Source organism: Mesoplodon densirostris, chromosome 2 (genome assembly GCF_025265405.1).
Source record: "Mesoplodon densirostris isolate mMesDen1 chromosome 2, mMesDen1 primary haplotype, whole genome shotgun sequence".
Taxonomy (NCBI): Eukaryota; Metazoa; Chordata; class Mammalia; order Artiodactyla; family Ziphiidae; genus Mesoplodon; species Mesoplodon densirostris.
This window is the reverse complement of record NC_082662.1, coordinates 19,419,237-19,438,342: the sequence shown is the minus strand read 5'-3', so window position 1 is coordinate 19,438,342 and position 19,106 is coordinate 19,419,237. Positions and strand designations below refer to the sequence as shown.

General features: G+C 47.5%; 1 pseudogene; it reads right to left on the bottom strand.

The window, feature by feature from the left end:
• Nucleotides 1-1,344: 1,344 nt before the first annotated feature.
• On the bottom strand, nucleotides 1,345-12,835 carry LOC132502585 (elongation factor 1-alpha, somatic form-like; annotated as a pseudogene).
• Nucleotides 12,836-19,106: the final 6,271 nt, after the last annotated feature.

Genomic DNA, 19,106 nt, shown 5'->3' with positions numbered 1-19,106 from the left:
TAATGTTGACCTGATTATGTGAGCTTGGTTACATAAGAGAATGTCCTTAGGTTTAAGAAATATACATTCAGGGCTTCCCTGGTGGCGCAGTGGTTGAGAGTCCGCCTGCCGATGCAGGGGACACGGGTTCGTGCCCCGGTCCGGGAAGATCCCACATGCCGCGGAGCAGCTGGGCCCGTGAGCCATGGCCGCTGAGCCTGCGCGTCCGGAGCCTGTGCTCCGCAACGGGAGAGGCCACAGCAGTGAGAGGCCCGCGTACCGCAAAAAAAAAAAAAAAAAAAAGAAAGAAATATACATTCAGGGACTTCCCTGGTGGCACAGTGGATAAGACTCCATGCTCCCAATGCAGGGGGCCCAGGTTGGATCCCTGGTCAGGGAACTAGATCCCACAAGCATGCCGCACCTAAGAGTTCGCATGCCACAACTAAGGAGCCTGCCTGCCTCAACTAAGGAGCTGGTGAGCCACGACTAAGACCTGGTGCAACCAAATAAATAATAATAATTTAAAAAACCTCAGTAAACTTTCAAACTACTTGCCATTAAAAAAAGAAAAAAGAAATACACATTCAGTATTTGGAGGAAAGGGGCAGCATATCTGCACTTTATTATCAAATGGTTCAGAAAAAAATGTATATTTAAAGGGAAAAGGATAAAGCAAATGTGGTAAATTTAAGATTTGGAGAATCTGGATGAAGGATATGTGGGACTTCTTGCAACTTCTCTGTAACTCTGAAATCATCAAAGTAGCAAAAATAATTTCAGGGAAACATGTACCTAGGAAGATACATAAAAGCTTATCCTCAAGAACTCCCATCTCATTCCCTCCCACTACAATTTTTCTCCAGCCGAGTCGCTTGACAGCAGTACCCACAGGTGGTAATGAGGAATAGCTAATTGATACTGATATGCCGTGCCCAGTAGGTACCAACTCACTCAAACTTCAACATCCCTGTGGAGGAAAATACTATTGTTTTCCCATTTTACAGATGGGCACACAAGGCACACAGAGGTTCAGTAATGTTTATAGACACTATTTAAGTCAGGGGGTCTAACACCAGAGTCCAGTCCTGTTCTAGGAACTGATGAACTAAGCCAGGGCCAAAAGCTGTCCCCCGGCTTCCCCCTTTACACCTCTTCCTCCCTGTGACCCCAGCTCTCTGGTTCTTGCACCAGTCAGGCCCCCAGGAGGAAGGCAGAGGGACAGAATGAGACCCAGCACCCCTCTGCTTCCTCCTGGCTTGAGACATCCAGGTCAGTAGAAGCAGAGGCAAAATGACTTGTTGTGCTTTATCCCCATGCCTGAAACTCATCAGCAAAAAGAAAACCCAGTTAGCAGGGGCAGGTTTAGGACAGCCCAGGTAAGAGAAGAGCAAGTCCAAGTCTTCTCCTTGAGCCACTCTTTCCCTGGGTGTGGCTCTGCCTGGGCTGCCCCTGGCCTGGAGGGGCCTGAGTAGCCGTCACCACTCGCTTTTTGGCAGCTTTTATGGTGACTCTGCCTCAAGTAGCTGCTTTTTTCTCCATGGCTTTGGTGACCCTGACAGCCTAACATTTAGCACAGAGCCTAGCACAGAGTAGGAAGTGCCATTCCCTGTGTATTGAGTTCAGAAAGTTCTTGTGCTTCAAGCCCAGTCATGCCTAAGATAACTGGGGAGTCTAAGAGATTGGGGAATCTGAGCCTTTGGGTTTAATAGGCTCCATCAGTAGTTCTGGTAATCCACTAGGTTTGAAAACCACTGCACCAGAGAGTAGTGGAAGGAAAAAAAGACCCTACTAATCTCTTTACTGTTCACCTTCTCTAGGTCAGTGCTTCTCAGACTCTGATGTGCACCTCAGTTACCTGGAGATCTTGTTAAAATGAAGATTTGAATTCAGCTGGTCTGGATGGAGCCTGAGATTCTGCATTTCTAACCAACTCCCAGGGGTTTCCCATGCTGCTGGTGCACGGACCACACTTTGAGTTAGCAAGGCTCTAAAGTGGCCCCTGCCTTCCTGTTGTGACACTAGGCAAGCTGCTTTCCCTTTCTGGGCCCTTCTAACCTGGCACTCAGATCCTCTGACCAGGTTCTGCTTCCTAGCTCAGGTATGACACATTGGCCAACTGGCTCCCTGGAGCTGGGAGGAGGAGGGAACAGCCCCGGTAGCCAGTTGCTGTTGGGCCTTACCAAGGGGTGGGTACTCAGGGACGCTCTCCATGCACATGGGATTGCTCAGAATCATCTGGGTGATGCCTGCCTCCCCAGACTTCAGGGCATCAGGGTTGTCTTCCAGCTTCTTGCCTGAGTGCCGGTCAAGCTTCTCTCTCAGCTCTGCAAACTTGCAGGTGATGGGCGCTGTGGCAGTCCAGAACTGGTGAGTAGCCAGCTGCAATGCTGCCGGGATGGTTGAGGATGATCACCTGGAACTGGGGGATAGTGGGGGGGGAATGGGGGATGAGGAGGGTATTAGCCAAGCATCCTTCAAAGGAGGTGGCTCTGACCAGCTAAGGGGTCAGCTGCCTTGGACACATTTTAAATTATAATGAATATTTGAATGTTTATAGGGTATACCAAGTTCCGTGCAAAGCAAATGTCATTCATTTCAGTTTAATTTTCACAGCAAGGAGGCTGTGTAACCCAAAATTTCATAGCAAGGAAGTGGCAGAGCTGGGTATAAATGATGTCTATGAGTGATAGATATTATTATGTGTTCTACTTCCCCCCACCTTTTAGAAAAATGGACTATAAAATAGCTACTTAACTTGTTAGGTGGCCCCAGGTCAGCTGTTTTATACATCACCTCATTTAATAATCCCAAGATCACTGCAAGGTAGTCCTAGCCTCCACATGCACAAAGAAGAATGTGCTAGGGACTTCCCTGGTAGCGCAGTGGTTAAGAATCCGCCTGCCGATGCAGGGGATCCATGGTCCGGGAAGATCCCACATGCCTCAGAGCAGCTAAGGCCGCATGTGACAACTACTGAGCCCAAGCGCCTAGAGCCCGTGCTCCGCATCAAGAGAAGCCACTGCAATGAGAAGCCCGCGCACCGCAATGAAGAGCAACCCCACTCGCCGCAACTAGAGAAAGCCCGTGGGCAGCAACAAAGACCCGACGCAGCCAAAACTAAATTAATTAATTAATTTAAAAAAAAAAGAAGAATGTGCTAGACATTGCATTAAGAAAGGGTTTCATGGGACTTCCCTGGCAGTCCAGTGGTTAAGACTTGCGCTTCCACTGCAGGGGGCGTGGGTTTGTAGAGGGAGCTAAGATTCCACATGGCACGTGGCATGGCCAAATTGAAAAAAAAAAAGAAAGGGCTTCATATTCTGACTCTGGGTCAAGGAAACACCTGAGAGGTCCAAGCATACAGATTCCCAGTTTCCACACAAACCTACTGAATCAGAACCACTAGGGAGAGTTCTAGGATTTTTTTTTTTTTTTTTTTTTTTTGGTATGCGGGCCTCTCCCGTTGCGGAGCACAGGCTCCAGACGCGCAGGCTCAGCGGCTACGGCTCACGGGCCCAGCCGCTCCGCGGCATGTGGGATCTTCCCAGACCGGGGCACGAACCCGCGTCCCCTACATCGGCAGGTGGACTCTCAACCACTGCGCCACCAGGGAAGCCCTAGGAATCTGAATTTTTGAAACACTTCCCCAGTGATTTCTAATGCATTTGGTTTGAGAACCACTGCTTTAAGGCATCAAGTTTGTACTTTGGAAATTAACCAGGTCACCAAAATGCATCATCTCGTTCAAGGGCAAACAGCAAATACACTGCAGAGTCAGGGTACTAACCCAGACTGACTGTACCTACACTGCTGACAAGAGCCCAGCATGGAGCCTGTGCTCAGTGACCACTTCCTGAATGACCCAGTGACCCATCCTGTTCTCAGGATGGTATGGCCACTTCAGGAGGACACCCATAAGTGTGCTTTCTCACCTGGGAGAGGAAGCTCCCATCTCTAAGGGCGGGTCATTCTTGCTGTCCCCTGCCACATTGCCCTGCCTGATGTCCTTCAAGGACACGTTCTTCACATTGAAGCCCATGTTGTCACCAGGCAGGGACTCAGCCAGGGCCTTGCCGTGCACCTCCACAGACTTGACCTCGGTGGTGATGTTGCAGGGGACAAAGATCACCACCATGCCCGGCTTGAGGATGCCAGTTTCTACTTGGCCCACAGGCACGGTGCCAATACCTGGAGGGACAGAGAAACCAGACCCTAGTGGGCCCTCAACCTCAAGTACCCCCACCCAGCATGTGCTCACCCCCAGTCTTGTAGACATCCTGCAGGGACAGCCGCAGGGGCTTGTCTGTAGGGCAGGCAGGCAGGCGGCCTGATGGAGTCCAGCGCTTCTAGTAGCATCGTGTCTACCACGTTCCCTTCCTTCCTGATAATTTTCCAGCTTCGGAACCAGGGCATCTGGAAAAGCAACCAAATGTGCACCTTACTCAGCCCTGAGAAAGCCTGTCCCAGGTACCAGCTCGCACTTAACATGGGACCTCAAGGAATTTCTTTAAGCATTCTGAGCCTGGGCTTCCTCATCTGTGAAATGGCCATATCACTGCCTACTGGCAGACCAGTGTAAAGACACAAAAGACCACACTCAGTCCACCAAGCACAATACTTGATACGTACTATGTGCCCACTAAATGGTGGCAATTACTCCAAATCTCGCAGGCATTGCCCCTGAGTTGAGCCCATATGTTTTAGGAAGCAGAGATTCCTAGAATCTGAATAGCCCTTACATCTCATTCCATCTGCTCATTATACAGATGGGGAAACTGAGGTCCAGAGAAGAGAAAGGACTTGTTAATGTTCAGCAAAGTTAAGTAAACATTAGTAATAAGAACGAAAACAAGACTCAAACACTCTAATGCTCATACCTTCTAAAGACTAAGATGCTCCCTAACCGAAGTATCCTAAAGAATGCTGCAGCATGCGAAGACCAAGGAAGCAGACTTATAAGCAAGGGCACATTATTGAGTAAAAGACCTTCCGGGAAGATGATTTTCAGTATGACAGTGCATTGTATGCAGGCCTTTTAAGCAGACATTGTCTTTACTCCTCTAAAAACCCTACCCAAAGCTCATCAGAGACATCATCTTTGCCTTCAAAGATGTATCAGTTAACTGGAAGTCCAGGACAGGGGACATACAGAAAGGATCAAGGTGGTTGATATTAAGGGCCAGGTGGGCTGACCAAGAGCTGGTCAGCTCTTGGACCTTATAGGTCAGGCAGACAATTGGAATCCTGACGAAGTTCCTCCTTTCAGCCGTAGGTCCTCGAGCAAACGTCTAGGCTTCGAAACTTCAGTGTCCCACCTGTATCAGAGGAAACACTGGCCCCTAGCACAGCACTGTAGAGAGGGGTAGGTGCCCTGGCCCTGAGCGCACTCACAGCAAGCTCTGTGACCTCTCAGTTCTTAGTGAGACTCTCAGAAGGGAAGAGGCAACCACTGCCATGGGTGACAGGGTGGGGAAGGGGCGTCAGGGAAGGTTTTGGTGGATGGGGAAGGAGGCTCCGGTCAAGGAAGCCTTCTTCCATGGAAGAGAAGCAAAGCTATGCAGTACAGAAGCCACACAGAACACATCTCGCCTCATGGACTCAAAAATTAGTGGCCCAAGGAAGAAGGCTACCATTTCTATTAACACTCAACTCTTATAGAGGATGGGGGAGAGGGGAGAGGTAGGAGGCTTTGAAAAAATTTAATAAGCAATTTTGTGTAAATAATTCAAACTTGTAAAAAAAATAAAAGTATTCCTTCTTTTTCCAGAGGGGATAATTGAGGGTCAGAAGTAGGTTGCCAAAGGACCAATGACTGGCAGATGGCTAAACCAGGAGCTGATAATGAGGCCAACTCCTTATCAAACACCAGCCTCCTCAACGAGGATGAGCTCTTCAATTAATTTGATGAACTTGGCAACTCACTTAGCTCTGTGTCAACTCACAGGCCTGCATAGCCTTTGAGGTTGGCATCATCTCCATCTTAAAGCTGGGGAAACCGAGGAGTTCAATGTCACAGGTATTTGAGAGCTGAGTCTAAACTCCAAGTCTACCATCTAGTCCACTGGCCGCATGCTTTGTTCTTTTGGCATCTAGAACATGGTAGGTGCCTAATAAATGCTCAAAAGGACATGAGCATGAAACTCCCTTATCTTACTAGCTGAAATGTGTAACAAAACTCAGGGTGTGGGTGGGACTTCTTTGGTGGCACAGTGGTTAAGAATCCGCCTGCCAATACAGCGGACACGGGTTTGAGCCCTGGTCCAGGAAGATCCCACGTGCTGAGGAGCAACTAAGCCCGTGCGACAGAACTGCTGAGCCTGCGCTCTGGAGCCTGCAAGCCACAACTACTGAGCCCACGTGCCACAACTACTGAAGCTCTCATGCCTAGAGCCCGCGTGCTGCAACTACTGAAGTCCATGCGCCTAGAGCCTGTGCTCTGCAACAAGAGAAGCCACCGCAATGAGAAGCCCGCGCACCACAACGAAGAGTAACCCCCACTCGCCACAACTAGAGAAAAGCCCGCGTGCGGCAACTAAGACCCAACGCAGCCAAAAACAAAACAAAACAAAAAAAACAAACAAAAAAGTCGGTGTGGGGAAACAGGCATCAAAAGCTTCAGATTTGGGCTTCCCTGGTGGCGCAGTGGTTGAGAGTCCGCCTGCCGATTCAGGGGACACGGGTTTGTGCCCCGGTCCGGGAAGATCCCACATGCCGCGGAGCGGCTGGGCCTGTAAGCCATGGCCGCTGAGCCTGCGCGTCCGGAGCCTGTGCTCAGCAACGGGAGAGGCCACAACAGTGAGAGGCCCACGTACCGCAAAAAAACAAAAAGCTTCAGATTTGTCATTTTAGATGAGTCCCCCTTTACCACTAATGCACTCTTACCTTGTCCCTTAACCTTTTAGGTTTTTCTCAGCACTTGTCATCATACACGATATTATTCCCCACTCCCAACACACACACACACACACACACACACACACACACACACACACACGACTGTGAGTGCTGTGAGCAGAGCTGCTTCTTATTCACTGTGGTACCCTCAGCACCAAGCACAGTGCCCTGTGTGCAGAAGTTCAAATACCGTCCAAAGGAACACATTGCCAATGGCAGTTCTAATCTTTCTCAAGGGCAATTGGGCAGGATATGTCAGAAGACTCCAAAATAATGCCTACCCTTTGTTTCATTAGGGATTATAGTAATTAAGTTATTGAGGACACGTGCAAAGATTTATTTACCAAAATGCTTATGGCAATTTTAAATAAAATTAGAAACAGTATTCTTAGAAGCTTGTGCCCTTGGGCTATTCCTTAACTGTGTTCCAGTTTTCTTATTTCACATGGGAATAAAATGCCTTCTTCATGGGGTTCTGTATGTGTAAAGTGCTCAGTCTGGTATCTGTCACATAGTAATTTCTTCTATCATTAATCACCATTTTCATTTAATAATGGATATGCCTAAACACAATACTGTAGTTTGAGATTCAATACAAAACAAGATACAAAAATATTTATTTATTTATTTAGTTAGTTTTGCTGGGTCTTAGTTGCAGCACGCGGGATCTTCATTGTGACATGCGGCATCTTTAGTTGCGGCATGCGGGCTCTGTTTTAGTTGCGGCATGTGGGATCTTTAGCTGTCATACAGAATCTTTTGGTTGCAGCAAGGGGGCTCTTAGCTGCAGCATGTGGGATCTAGTTCCCTGACCAGGGATCAAACCTGGGCCCCCTCATTGGGAGCGTGGAGTCTTAACCACTGGACCACCAGGGAAGTCCCTGAACATGTTTCAATGGCAAGGAAATTTTAAAAATTAGAAGTGTTATAGAATATTATGTTTAGTTTGAGTCCAGCTGTGAACGTCGAGAAAGAACTACATGAAAACTAGGTTATCTGTTAAGCCATAGGATTGCAGTTTGTGCTTCATATCTGCATGAAATGCTCCTTCTAAAAAGTTAGAGATTACTTTTATAGTCAGAAAAAGAGAGCTATGTACATGGGGAGCAAAAGCTTAAGAATCCTCAAGTCAGTTATAGAAAAGGTAGGCTTTAGGCAAATGCAATAAGTAGTAGCAGTTAGCGCTTGAGCGCCAACTGTTTGTGTGAACAGATGCCCATGTGGAGTCTCCCAGGTAATTCCTACAACCCCATGAAGTGAGTCCTAAGTCCCAGAGCATTAATACCTCACTCGTCCCTTTACTGTGGGCAAGGGATGGAAATGGGGCTTGAACCCAGGTCTGATGCTAGAGCTAGACTTCCTTAGTAGGGTGACACTCATCTAGGAATGTTAAACCCTACTAGATTCTGGGATCCACAGGAACAGTGACTATATCTTAGACAGTTATAATGCCCCCATAACTGCCTAACCCGTCCTGAGAGGTAGGATAGCTTAGACACAGTGAGCATGGGCTAGAATTCTAGACTCTGCTAGCACTACCCAATAGAACTTTCTGCAGTGACAGAAATATTTCATAACTGCACTGTCCAATATGGTAACCACACATGGTTGCTGGGTACTTGAAGTGTAGCTAATGCAACTAAGGAACTGCGTTTATTTGATTTAATCATTTAAATAGCCACATATAATCAGTGGCTACCATATTGGACAGTGAAGCTCTATGCTTACTAGTCACGTAGTCTTGGGTTACCTCTGTTTGTTCCTCTGTAAAATGGGAATCAAATCATGTATCCCATGGGGATGGAGATCACTCACAGTGACTGGCCTAGAAGCACACTCTAAATCCTAGGTATTATATTCTAGGAAAAGCCCAAAGATCTGACTTGGAAAGTCTCATGTAATTGGCCCTGCCCCCATCCGCCCTCACCTTTGTGCTGGGTTCTGTCAAGTTGTCCCCAAGCCCGCCTCAGATGGGCAAAAAGACAACAGCCTTAGTGTTGTAACCGATCTTCTTGAGAGAGGACTTTACCTCCTTGCTGATTTCCTCAAAGCACGTCCTACAGTAAGGAGGCTCTGTGATGTCCATCTTGTTGACCGCCACCATGAGCTGCTTCACGCCCAGTGTATAGGCCAGCTGTGCATAATCACGGGTCTGCCTGTTCTTGACGACGCCAGACTCAGACTCGCCTACACCACTTGCCACGGTCAGCACAGCGCAGTCCGCCTGGCCTGAGGGACAGAGAGGAAGGTCCAATTCAGACCTGTCCTAGAACAACCACTGCCCATCCCCATAGCAGGGCCCCCATGGCAGAGCAGATAGCCCCCCCTGGTGGTACCTGTGAGATACCCATGATCATGTTCTCGATGAAGTCCCTGTGACCCAGGACATTGATGTTGGTGATGTAGTGTGTCTTGGTCTCGAACTTCCACAGGGAGATGTCAGTGGTGTGCCATGCCCCTGCTCCGCCTTCAGCTTGTTCAACACCCAGGTGTACTCGAAGGAGCCTTTGCCCATCTGGGCCAGGAGTGGGAGGGAAAACCCCAGGGTCACTCTGCCTTCCAAAGCTGCCTACCGACCAAGAAGAAAGTTCCCAAGTAAGCTGAGAGTCAGAGGAGACAGTAACAGGTCAGTGTATGGAGATGCCTTTGAATTTTTAAAATAGTAGAACATATTACTTGTACAGTTAAGTTTTTCTTTCAGAGCAAGTTTTAGAGTCAGAATGACCCAGGGCCACAGTGAGCCTTGAATTAACAGCAGCAAACATGTAAGTAATGCTGACCATGTACCTGGTGCTGTTTTTAGTACTTAACATGGATTATCTCATTGAATTCTCACAGCGATTCAGTGAAGTGTTATTACCTCCGTTCTACAGATGACATAATAGAGAAATGAACTGACTAGCTCAGGATCACACAGGTAATAAGAAGCAGAGGCAGGATTTGAACCCAAGGCATCTGACGCTAAAGTTCATGCTCTTAACCATTACCCTGTGTTAAATGGTAGCTGTGACTGAGAATTACCCCTGGGATCCTGGGTAAGTTGAATTCCTTTCAGCACTGGTGAAAATGAGGCTACTAAAAATTCTGTAGCATATACAGGTTACCATGTTAGCCTAGGGTGTACTCTACCTCTTGCCAGCTGGGAGACCCTGAACGTTTGTTCATTTCAGTTCTAAGTGCTGTGCTAGGCCCTGAGGGCAGAGTGGAGATCAGGAGAATCCAGAGACCAGGTGGATTCTTCAAGAAAATGAATTAGTTTATTAGGAGATAGGACTAGAACCCAGGTGTCCTGACTTAGGAACTTGTATAAAGTCTCCCACAGTTTAGAATATATATTAGATAAGTAGTTCTCAAAGAGTGGTTCCAGGTCCTCTAGCTGTGTTTTTTAGAGGCTACATGATATGAAATTGCAACAGATTTAATGCAGAAGCTGATAAGAGAATCCAGCTGTCCGCCATTAAGCCAGACATTAATGATACCTGCAAAAAATGTAAAACAATGCCACCACTCTAAAATTCTTTTGTTTTGAAAAATAGTTATTTTTCAAACACAAAACTATGATATTTATTTAATATGTAAGGGGTTTATCACTGTTTTTTTAAAATAGATTTATTTATTTATTATTTTTGGCTGCGTTGGGTCTTCGTTGCTGCGCGTGGGCTTTCTCTAGTTGCGGCGAGCGGGGGCTACTCTTTGTTGCGGTGCGCAGGCTTCTCATTGTGGTGGCTTCTCTTGTTGCGGAGCACGGGCTTTAGGCGCGCGGACCTCAGTAGTTGTGGCTCGCAGGCTCCAGAGCACAGGCTCAGTAGTTGTGGCGCACGGGCTTCGTTGCTCCGCGGCATGTGGGATCTTCCCGGACCAGGGCTCGAACCCGTGTCCCCTGCACTGGCAGGTGGATTCCTAACCATTGCACCACCAGGGGAGTCCCCATACTGTTATTTTTAAATGAATTAAATATTTTAAAAACTCAGGTTTTTGTTTGTTTGTTTTTGGTTTTTTTTGCGGTACACGGGCCTCTCACTGTTGTGGCCTCTCCCATTGCAGGGCACAGGCTCCGGATGCACAGGCTCAGCAGCCATGGCTCACAGGCCTAGCCACTTCACGGCACGTGGGATCTTCCCGGACCGGGGCACAAACCCGTGTCCCCTGCATCGGCAGGCGGACTCTCAACCACTGCTCCACCAGGGAAGCCCTAAAAACTCAGTTTTAATTTTGAATATGGTAAATGTAGATATGTCTAATTGATATAAACAAAAACTCTTTGGGGTTCCTGTAAGAGTATAAAGGGTTTCTAAGACCCGAAAATTCGAGAACCACCACATCTGGTCATTTGTTTCTCCATGAACTTCTCGGTTATGCTCCACCATACTGGCTCTGGGCCAGCCCGTCTTTTCTCAGGGTTCTAAAGCTTTCCTGACTGGCCCCTGCCATATAAGTGGCTCCACAGCAACTGACGGCACCTCTGGAAGCCAAGAGTAGGAAAACAGGATCTATGTAGCCGATGGCACAAATTTACGCCCTGTTAATTACTGCCTTTTTTCAATCCTCCTTATTTATACCTCTGCAACAGCTGGTTCTCAGACCCCTCCCATCTTGTTGACATGCTTCTTCAACTTTCTCCAAGGTTTTCCACCCACCTCCCTCGCCCTCCGTTCTCATTCTCCTGCATGGGCTTCTCTTTCTCCACCCATCCCAGGGCTCTGTCCCTCACCCTTTCCCACAGCATGTGCCCTGCTTACTCCTGTGGTCTAGTCTCCAACCTGGGCTTCCCTTCCAAGCTCCAGACGTCAGTATACAGCTGCCCCGTGGACACCTCAAGTGTCACACATTTAGGGCAGACTCGTTCAGACCCAGACCAGCTCTGCCTCTGGTATTCACCAACCATCCACTTTCTCAAGCCAGGAATTCCTCTTCTTCCCTCACCCCCTTACCTAGAGCTAACCCCTAAGTTCTGTGGATTCCCCACCTCTGCGCCCCTGGACTCCATCCATTACTCTCCATGCCACTGCTGCTGCCTGAGCCCAGGCCAGCATTCTTGCTCACCTGTTCAGCTGCAACCATCTGCTGACTGGCTTCCCAGACCACAGTGTTGGGCCCTTTGGTCTGTTGTCCGTTTGCTGCCCCCAGTGTGCTCTTCCTAAAAGACTTGTCTGACCCCGTCATTCCCGTGCTTGCAGTCCTTTAGTGGCCGCAGGGACAGTGGCTAGACTCCTTAGCAGGGCTGTCAAGGCCCATGTCCCCCTTTCGTCAACCGCACTCCACCTGAGGTGCTCTGACCCGCTGTTCTGGTCTCCTCGTGGCCCATGGATACCCTCCTCATTCCCTCAAGACTCAGAGGGGGTCCCTTCCTCTGGGAAGCCTTCAGGGCCTCCCAGGCCATGTTCATTATCCCTGCCCTGGGCTCCTACAGCACCCACACAGTTACTGAGCTGGTCGTGTGGCACAATGGTGTGTGACCAAGAGTTCCCGGGGGACAAGGCTTGTTATGTTCGCCATTGTATCTCCAGGGGCTGCCTCAACATCCATAATAGATGCACGGCAAATGAATCCTTTTCCCCCTTTTAAATGGGGATACAGCTTTACCTCCTGAGATGCAGTGTGGCACACTTGAATTTAAACCTTGGTGCCACCTTCAGGCGAGCTGTTTAACCCTCCTGAGCCTCATTTCCTCACCTGGAAAATGGCAGCCACACCACCTGCCTGGAATGATTAAGAAAAGCACCTAGCAGCCCAGCAGGTGCTCAGCGGGAGTGGGCTGTGCCCTCCCCCGGCATAAAGGCTCCCTCCCAGGGAAACCAAGGCTGGAAAGGGGGCGGGGGGCACTCAGGCAAAGCAGCCTCAGCTCGGAGGCCTCCTTCTCAAACCTTTCGATGGTCCTCTTGTTGACACCCCCGCATTTGTAGGTAAGACGCTCATTTGTGGTGGACTTGCCCGAGTCCACGTGGCCGATGATCACGATGTTGATCTCTTGCCCATGCTGGGAGCTGCTGGGAGAGAGAAGGACAGGTGTGCTCAGGGCCCCTGCCCCTAGCTCACCTTCCCTGGGACTGGGCCAGCAGAGGTTGAGACAGAAGAGGAAAACAGTTGGCCAGGAAGGAAGGGGAAGGGGCCCTCCCCAACACCTCGCACCTGGGGAGGCTTCTCTGGTCTCTCCCCCAGCTCCAAGGGGGTCATGTCTACCTCCTGAGTCGGGAGGAACCCCTGGTGCTTCTTGGCATCTAGAGCCGACCCACCGGGTGCCCGGCCCCACCCCCTTTTACAGCCCACATCCCAGGCCTGCCCCTTGCATCCCCACATCCCCATTGGCTCCCACTGGTCCTCTGGACCACGTGGGAAAAACCCAGGACCCAGCTCTCAGGGGGTAGGCTGTCATGCTTCAGGTGGGGAGGGGGATGAGCCTGCTGCCCACCAAAAGGAGGCACCTGTGGGCTTTGAGATGCTGAACGACACCCTCTCCCCACCACTCCCAATGCCAGGTTGGACACTAAGAGATGACCCAACTGGAGAGACCACAGCAGTGAGAGGCCCGCGTACCGCGCAAAAAAAAAAAAAAAGAAAAAAAGAAAAAAAGGTTAGGCCTAAAGTGGCTTCTCTATATCTGGTTCTTGTCTTCCGGAGACCTCCTACCTTATCTACTAGGGACAGTTATATTTCTCACCCATCTTGGCCTTTCAGCTCATGTTTCTGAGACTCTCTGTGGAGTGCTGGGAAGGAAACTGGCTTTAGGATCCAAAGACCAGGCCCCAAGTCGCAGCTCTACCACCTCATGGCTGTGTGAACTTGGGCAGGTCACCTGACCTCTCTGAGCCCCATTATCTCATCCGTAAGGGAAGGATGGTGATAGCCGTCCTCACAGGATTATTGTGAACGTCATGTGAGCTGTAAAATGATTTTGCTGCAGGAATGCCTGTTTGTTGTATGGCATTAGCCTGTAGAAATATGTCAATAAGTGCCCAACCAATGGTTTTAACATGCTGATTATTTACTGACCACCTCCCCAAATGGGTCAGAAATTTCATTTTACCTCTTAAGGGGTTTTCCAGTATCTGGGTTTTTAAAAGCACTGGGCTGGGCCTTTTGCCAAGGGGAGGTTGGTAGTGACTTAATTGTCCCTGAGGGTCCTTCTCTGCACTAGCCTATCATCACCCCAGAAACTCCACCATCGGCAGTGTTTTAGTTCAGGCTGCTATAACAAAACACTACAGACTGCACGGCTTAAAAACAATAGAAATTTATTTCTCACAGTTCTGGAGGCTGGAAGTCTGAGGTTAGGATGCCAGCATGGTTGGGGGAGGGCCCTCTTCTGGGGGGCTGACTTCTTGTTGTGTCCTCACATAGTGGAGGGGGCAAGGGAGCTCTCTCAGGCCTCTTTTATAAGGGCACAGTCCCCGAAGGCCAGATCTCCTAATACCATCACATCACGCATTCAGATTTCAACAACGGAGGCATTCAGACCAGAGCAAGCAATTTGCTGCTTCGGGTTCCTCTTTTTTTTAAAAAAATATATTTATTTATTTATTTACATTTTATTTTTGGCTGCATTGGGTCTTCCTTGCGGTGAGTAGGGGCTACTCTTCGCTGCGGTGCGCAGGTTTCTCATTGCGGTGGCTTCTCTTGTTGCAGAGCACAGGCTCTAGGCGCACAGACTTCAGTAGTTGTGGCACACGGGCTTCGTTGCTCCGCGGCATGTGGGATCTTCCCGGACCAGGACTCGAATCCGTGTCCCCTGCATTGGCATGTGGATTCTTAACCACTGCGCCACCAAGGAGGTCTGGGGTTCCTCTTTTAAAACATCACCAACTACTCCCCCTTTTTTCTCCCTTTCCTTCTCCCAAAGGGCTTTTCTCACTGACTTGCTGATTCTTTTAATGCCACCTTTGCACACTTTGGTTTGGCCTAAGGCTTCAGCCTCCAGGTAAAACTGCTTCTAGCTCTAAGAAAAGCCAATACTGGAGACTCCATTATGAGGTCTTCCAGGGCAAGGACCATGGTTCAGTCATCTCTGTATCCCCCAGGACCTAGCAAAGGGCCTGGCACACCATAGGTCTGCAGCGAATGCTCGTGGAATTGGCAAGTTTTATCCAGAATCAAACTAAAGTGTCTTTCCATCAGCCCTGCAGCTAGGAAGGAAGGTACAGCAAAGGATGTGAAACAGGGAGGCCAAGATCAGTCTTTCACACATTTTCACAGTCTGTCTTTTTTTCCCTCAACACTAAAGTTTGGGTTTGAACAAATTAATTACTAAATTAATTAATTGTTAATTATTAAAGCAGTACACAAGTGAGAGAAACTAAAACAGTATATGATATCACTTATATGTGGAATTTAAAAAATAATACAAATGAATCTGTATACAAAACAGAAACAGACTCATAGACATGGAAATCAAACTTGTGGTTACCAAAGAGAAAATGGAAGGGAGGGAGGAAGGGATAATTAGGAGTATGGGATCAACAGATATAAGCTACTATACATAAAATAGATAAGCAATAAGGATTTGCTGTATAACAGGGAAACAATATTCAATATCTTCTAATAACCTGTAATGGAAAATAATTTGAAAAAATATGTGTAACTGAATCACTTTTCTGTATACCTGAAACTAACACAATATTGTAAACCAACTATACTTCAATAAAAAAGCAATATATAGTCAATATAGCGGTTATAGAAACACAGAAAGAAAACCAAATTATTCATAATCCTACAACCACCCAGACACTATCATCGTTAAATTGTCATATTTCCTTCATGTTTTTCCTTTCTTTAAAAAAAATCCTATGGCAGATTGGGAGTAGTCTGGAACTCTGACAGGTGTGCTGGAAACATCACAGCCTGCATCCCAGCCCTCACCAGGCACCTGCTCCGGCCCCTCTTGCTCCAGCGCTGCTCCCCTCTGGGGAGAAGGTGCTGGTGCTGGAGAGGGAACAGAACCTGCTAGAACCTGACCCTCAGGGTTTCTGCTCCAGCAATTTGAGATTTGACCACACCCCGATATGGTGGTGATATCTACTGAGCAGAGCAGCCCCTGTTCACACCCGGCTCTGGCTCTCGCCTCTCCACCTCCAGCCCTACCTCCTACCAAGGTGATAGCTGCCAGGGTACTCTCGGGGGAGATGTGACTCATGCTCACATCAGGTCCAGCTCTTCTACCAAAGCCACTGGACTGTAGAGGGACATTCCCACACAAGGACAACCCTTCAGGATCAGGATAGGTAACTGTTTCACCTAACTTCATAGAGACAGAAGAATTTGTTTCAAATGAAAGAACAAGAAAAAACCCTGCAAAAACAACTAGTGAAACAGAGATGAATAATTTGCCAGATGAACGGCTCAAAGCTACTCTGAACTAGGGAAAAGAATAGATGAACACAGTGAGAATTTTAACAACAAACTAGAAAATATAAAAAAGAACCAGTCAGGGACTTCCCTGGTGGTCCAGTGGCTAAGGCTTCATGCTCCCAATGCAGGGAGCCCAGGTTCAATCCCTGGTCAGGGAACTAGATCCCACATGCCATAGCTAAGAGTTTGCAGGCCACAACTAAAAGATCCAGCATGCTGCAATGAAGATCCCGTGTGCTGCAACTAAGACCCAGAGCAGCCAAATATATAAATAAAAAAATATATTAAAAAAAGAACCAGTAAGAACTGAAGAATACAAAAACTGAAGTGAAAACACACTAGAAGGAATTAACAGCTGACTAACAGGTCATACAGAAGAAGGCATAAGTGATCTGGAAGATAGAATAATGGAAATCATCCAATCAGAACAGCAAAAAGAAAAACAAATTTTAAAAAATGAGAACAGTTTAAGGGACAATTGGGACAACGTCAAGTGTACTAACCTTCACATTATAGGGGTCCCAGAAGGAGAAGAGAGAAAGGTGTCGAAAATGTATTTAATGCAATCATTGCTGAAAACTCTGGAGCATTCATGACATGGAATATGACTCAGCAACACCAAGGAATGAACTATTGAAACATGCAACAACCTGGATGGACCTCAAGGGCATTATGCTTAGTGAAAAAAAGTCAATTCCAAAAGATTATGTACTGTGTGATTCCATTTGTAGAACATTCTTTTTTTTTTTTTTTTTTGTGGTACGCAGGCCTCTCACTGTTGTGGCCTCTCCCGTTGCGGAGCACAGACTCTGGACACGCAGGCTCAGCGGCCAGGGCTCACGGGCCCAGCTGCTCCGCGGCATGTGGGATCTTCCCGGACCAGGGCACAAACCCGTGTCCCCTGCATCGGCAGGCGGACTCTCAACCACTGCGTCACCAGGGAAGCCCTGTAGAACATTCTTAACATGACACAACTATAGAGATGAAGACCAGATCAGTGGTTGCCAGGGGGACAGGGACAGGGGTGAGGAGGTGGGATAGGGTGGGAGTGTTTAGGAATACAAGACATAGGACAAAGCAACTGTGATGATGGGACTGCTCTGCATCTTGATTGTAATGGTGATTACTGGAACCTATACAGGGCATAAAGTAGAACTACACACACATACACACAAATGAGGGCAATTTTTAGAAGATGGTGAAAACTGAATAAGATCTGTAGACCAGTTAGTAGTCATGCAGCAGCAGTAATGTGAATTTCCCAGTTTAAGTACTGTACTACAGGGAATTCCCTGGCGGTCCAATGGTTAGCACTCCATGTTTCCACTGCAGGGGTCATGGGTTAAATTTCTGGTCAGGGAGCTAAGATACTGTACTACAGCTACATAAGACGTCACCACAGGGGGAATCTGGGTGAGGATACACAAGTCTCCATGCACTATTTTTATACTTTCCTTTGAGTTTATAATTATTTCAAAATAAAAGTTTAAGTTTTCTTTTGAGGGGGTGTGGGGGGCAGTGGCTATGAGATGCCGCTCCATCTCCCAATGTATTTAATATTTAGTGCAAAGACTCTTACCCTTCCCAGGGTGGGATGCCAAGGTTCCATTATCCTGTTTCCTGTGGCTCTGGGGAGGTGGTTGATGTAGGTGTAACCGCACAGGTGCCTACCAAGGAGGGTGGAGGGAGAGTAATGATGCCATCATTTGTAGACAGATGGGTCAGGTATGAGAGCAAGGACCAGTTTGAATTCCCCTGGAAGCCAGCCTGCTTGCTGTCTTGAACAGAAGGGACTCTGGCCTCTGACTCCTAATACAAAAAAGTGACCTCTATACCAAAGGGGAAAGGGAGAGGGGAGGGATGAATTAGGAGTGTGGGATTAACAGATACACACTACTATATGTAGAATAGATAACCAATGAGAACCTACTGTATAGCACAGGGAAGTATATTCAATATCTTGTAATAACCTATAATGGAAAATAATCTGAAAAAGTATATATATATATTCTATATATGACTATAGAATATGACTATTCTATAGTCACATATATATATATATGACTGAATCACTTTGTTGTATACTTGAAACTAACACAACATTGTAAAACAACTATACTTCAATTAAAAAGCAAACAAACAAACAAAACAGACCTCTACTTTTCATGAATTGTGTAGTTCTCCAAGCCTTTCTGTGATTATCCTTAGAGACTATTTTAAAGGCTGCTTTGTCCAAGGACCCTTCTCCTTAGTAGATCCTAAAAATAAACTCTAAACCAGTCCATTAAAAATCTATTAACACTTCTGCTGTGGACCAAGATGGAGTAACAGGTATCAGATAAACTCCCTCACCTGAAACAACTAAAAAAACTGGACAAAAAAAAAAAATGAAACAATGGTTTTCTAACATGGACCACGAGCAGTGAGGACAGTGATTCCTGAGAAGGGGAAACCAATAAGGTGAGTTTACGATGGCTCCAGCTTATTGCCTGGAGACAGTTTCTGAGCTGCAGCAGAGGGAGGGGAGCACAGGGAGGGCCTGGCAGACTCCTGGGAACCAAGGAAGGAAGTTAGCAGGGCCAAGCACCAGAGAGGAGAGAGCTGCAGACAGAGATCTGCAGAGGGTTCCCTCTTCAGCTGAGGAACTGAATTAGCTCATGTGTAAAGAAACTTCCTGAGGCTGGGGAAAGAACCATCACCAGAATTCACTAGCGTCGGGAATACTTTGTATTCCCACCAGCCAGAATGGAAAACCTCACAATTCAAGAGGGATTGAGTAAAGTACTCAGAAGTGTCCTGTCTCAGTAGTGGCACAAAATGAGCCCTAGAATAAAGGCTGCTTTAATCCCACCTTACAAAGCCTCAAAACAGGCCTTGAAAGAATACAT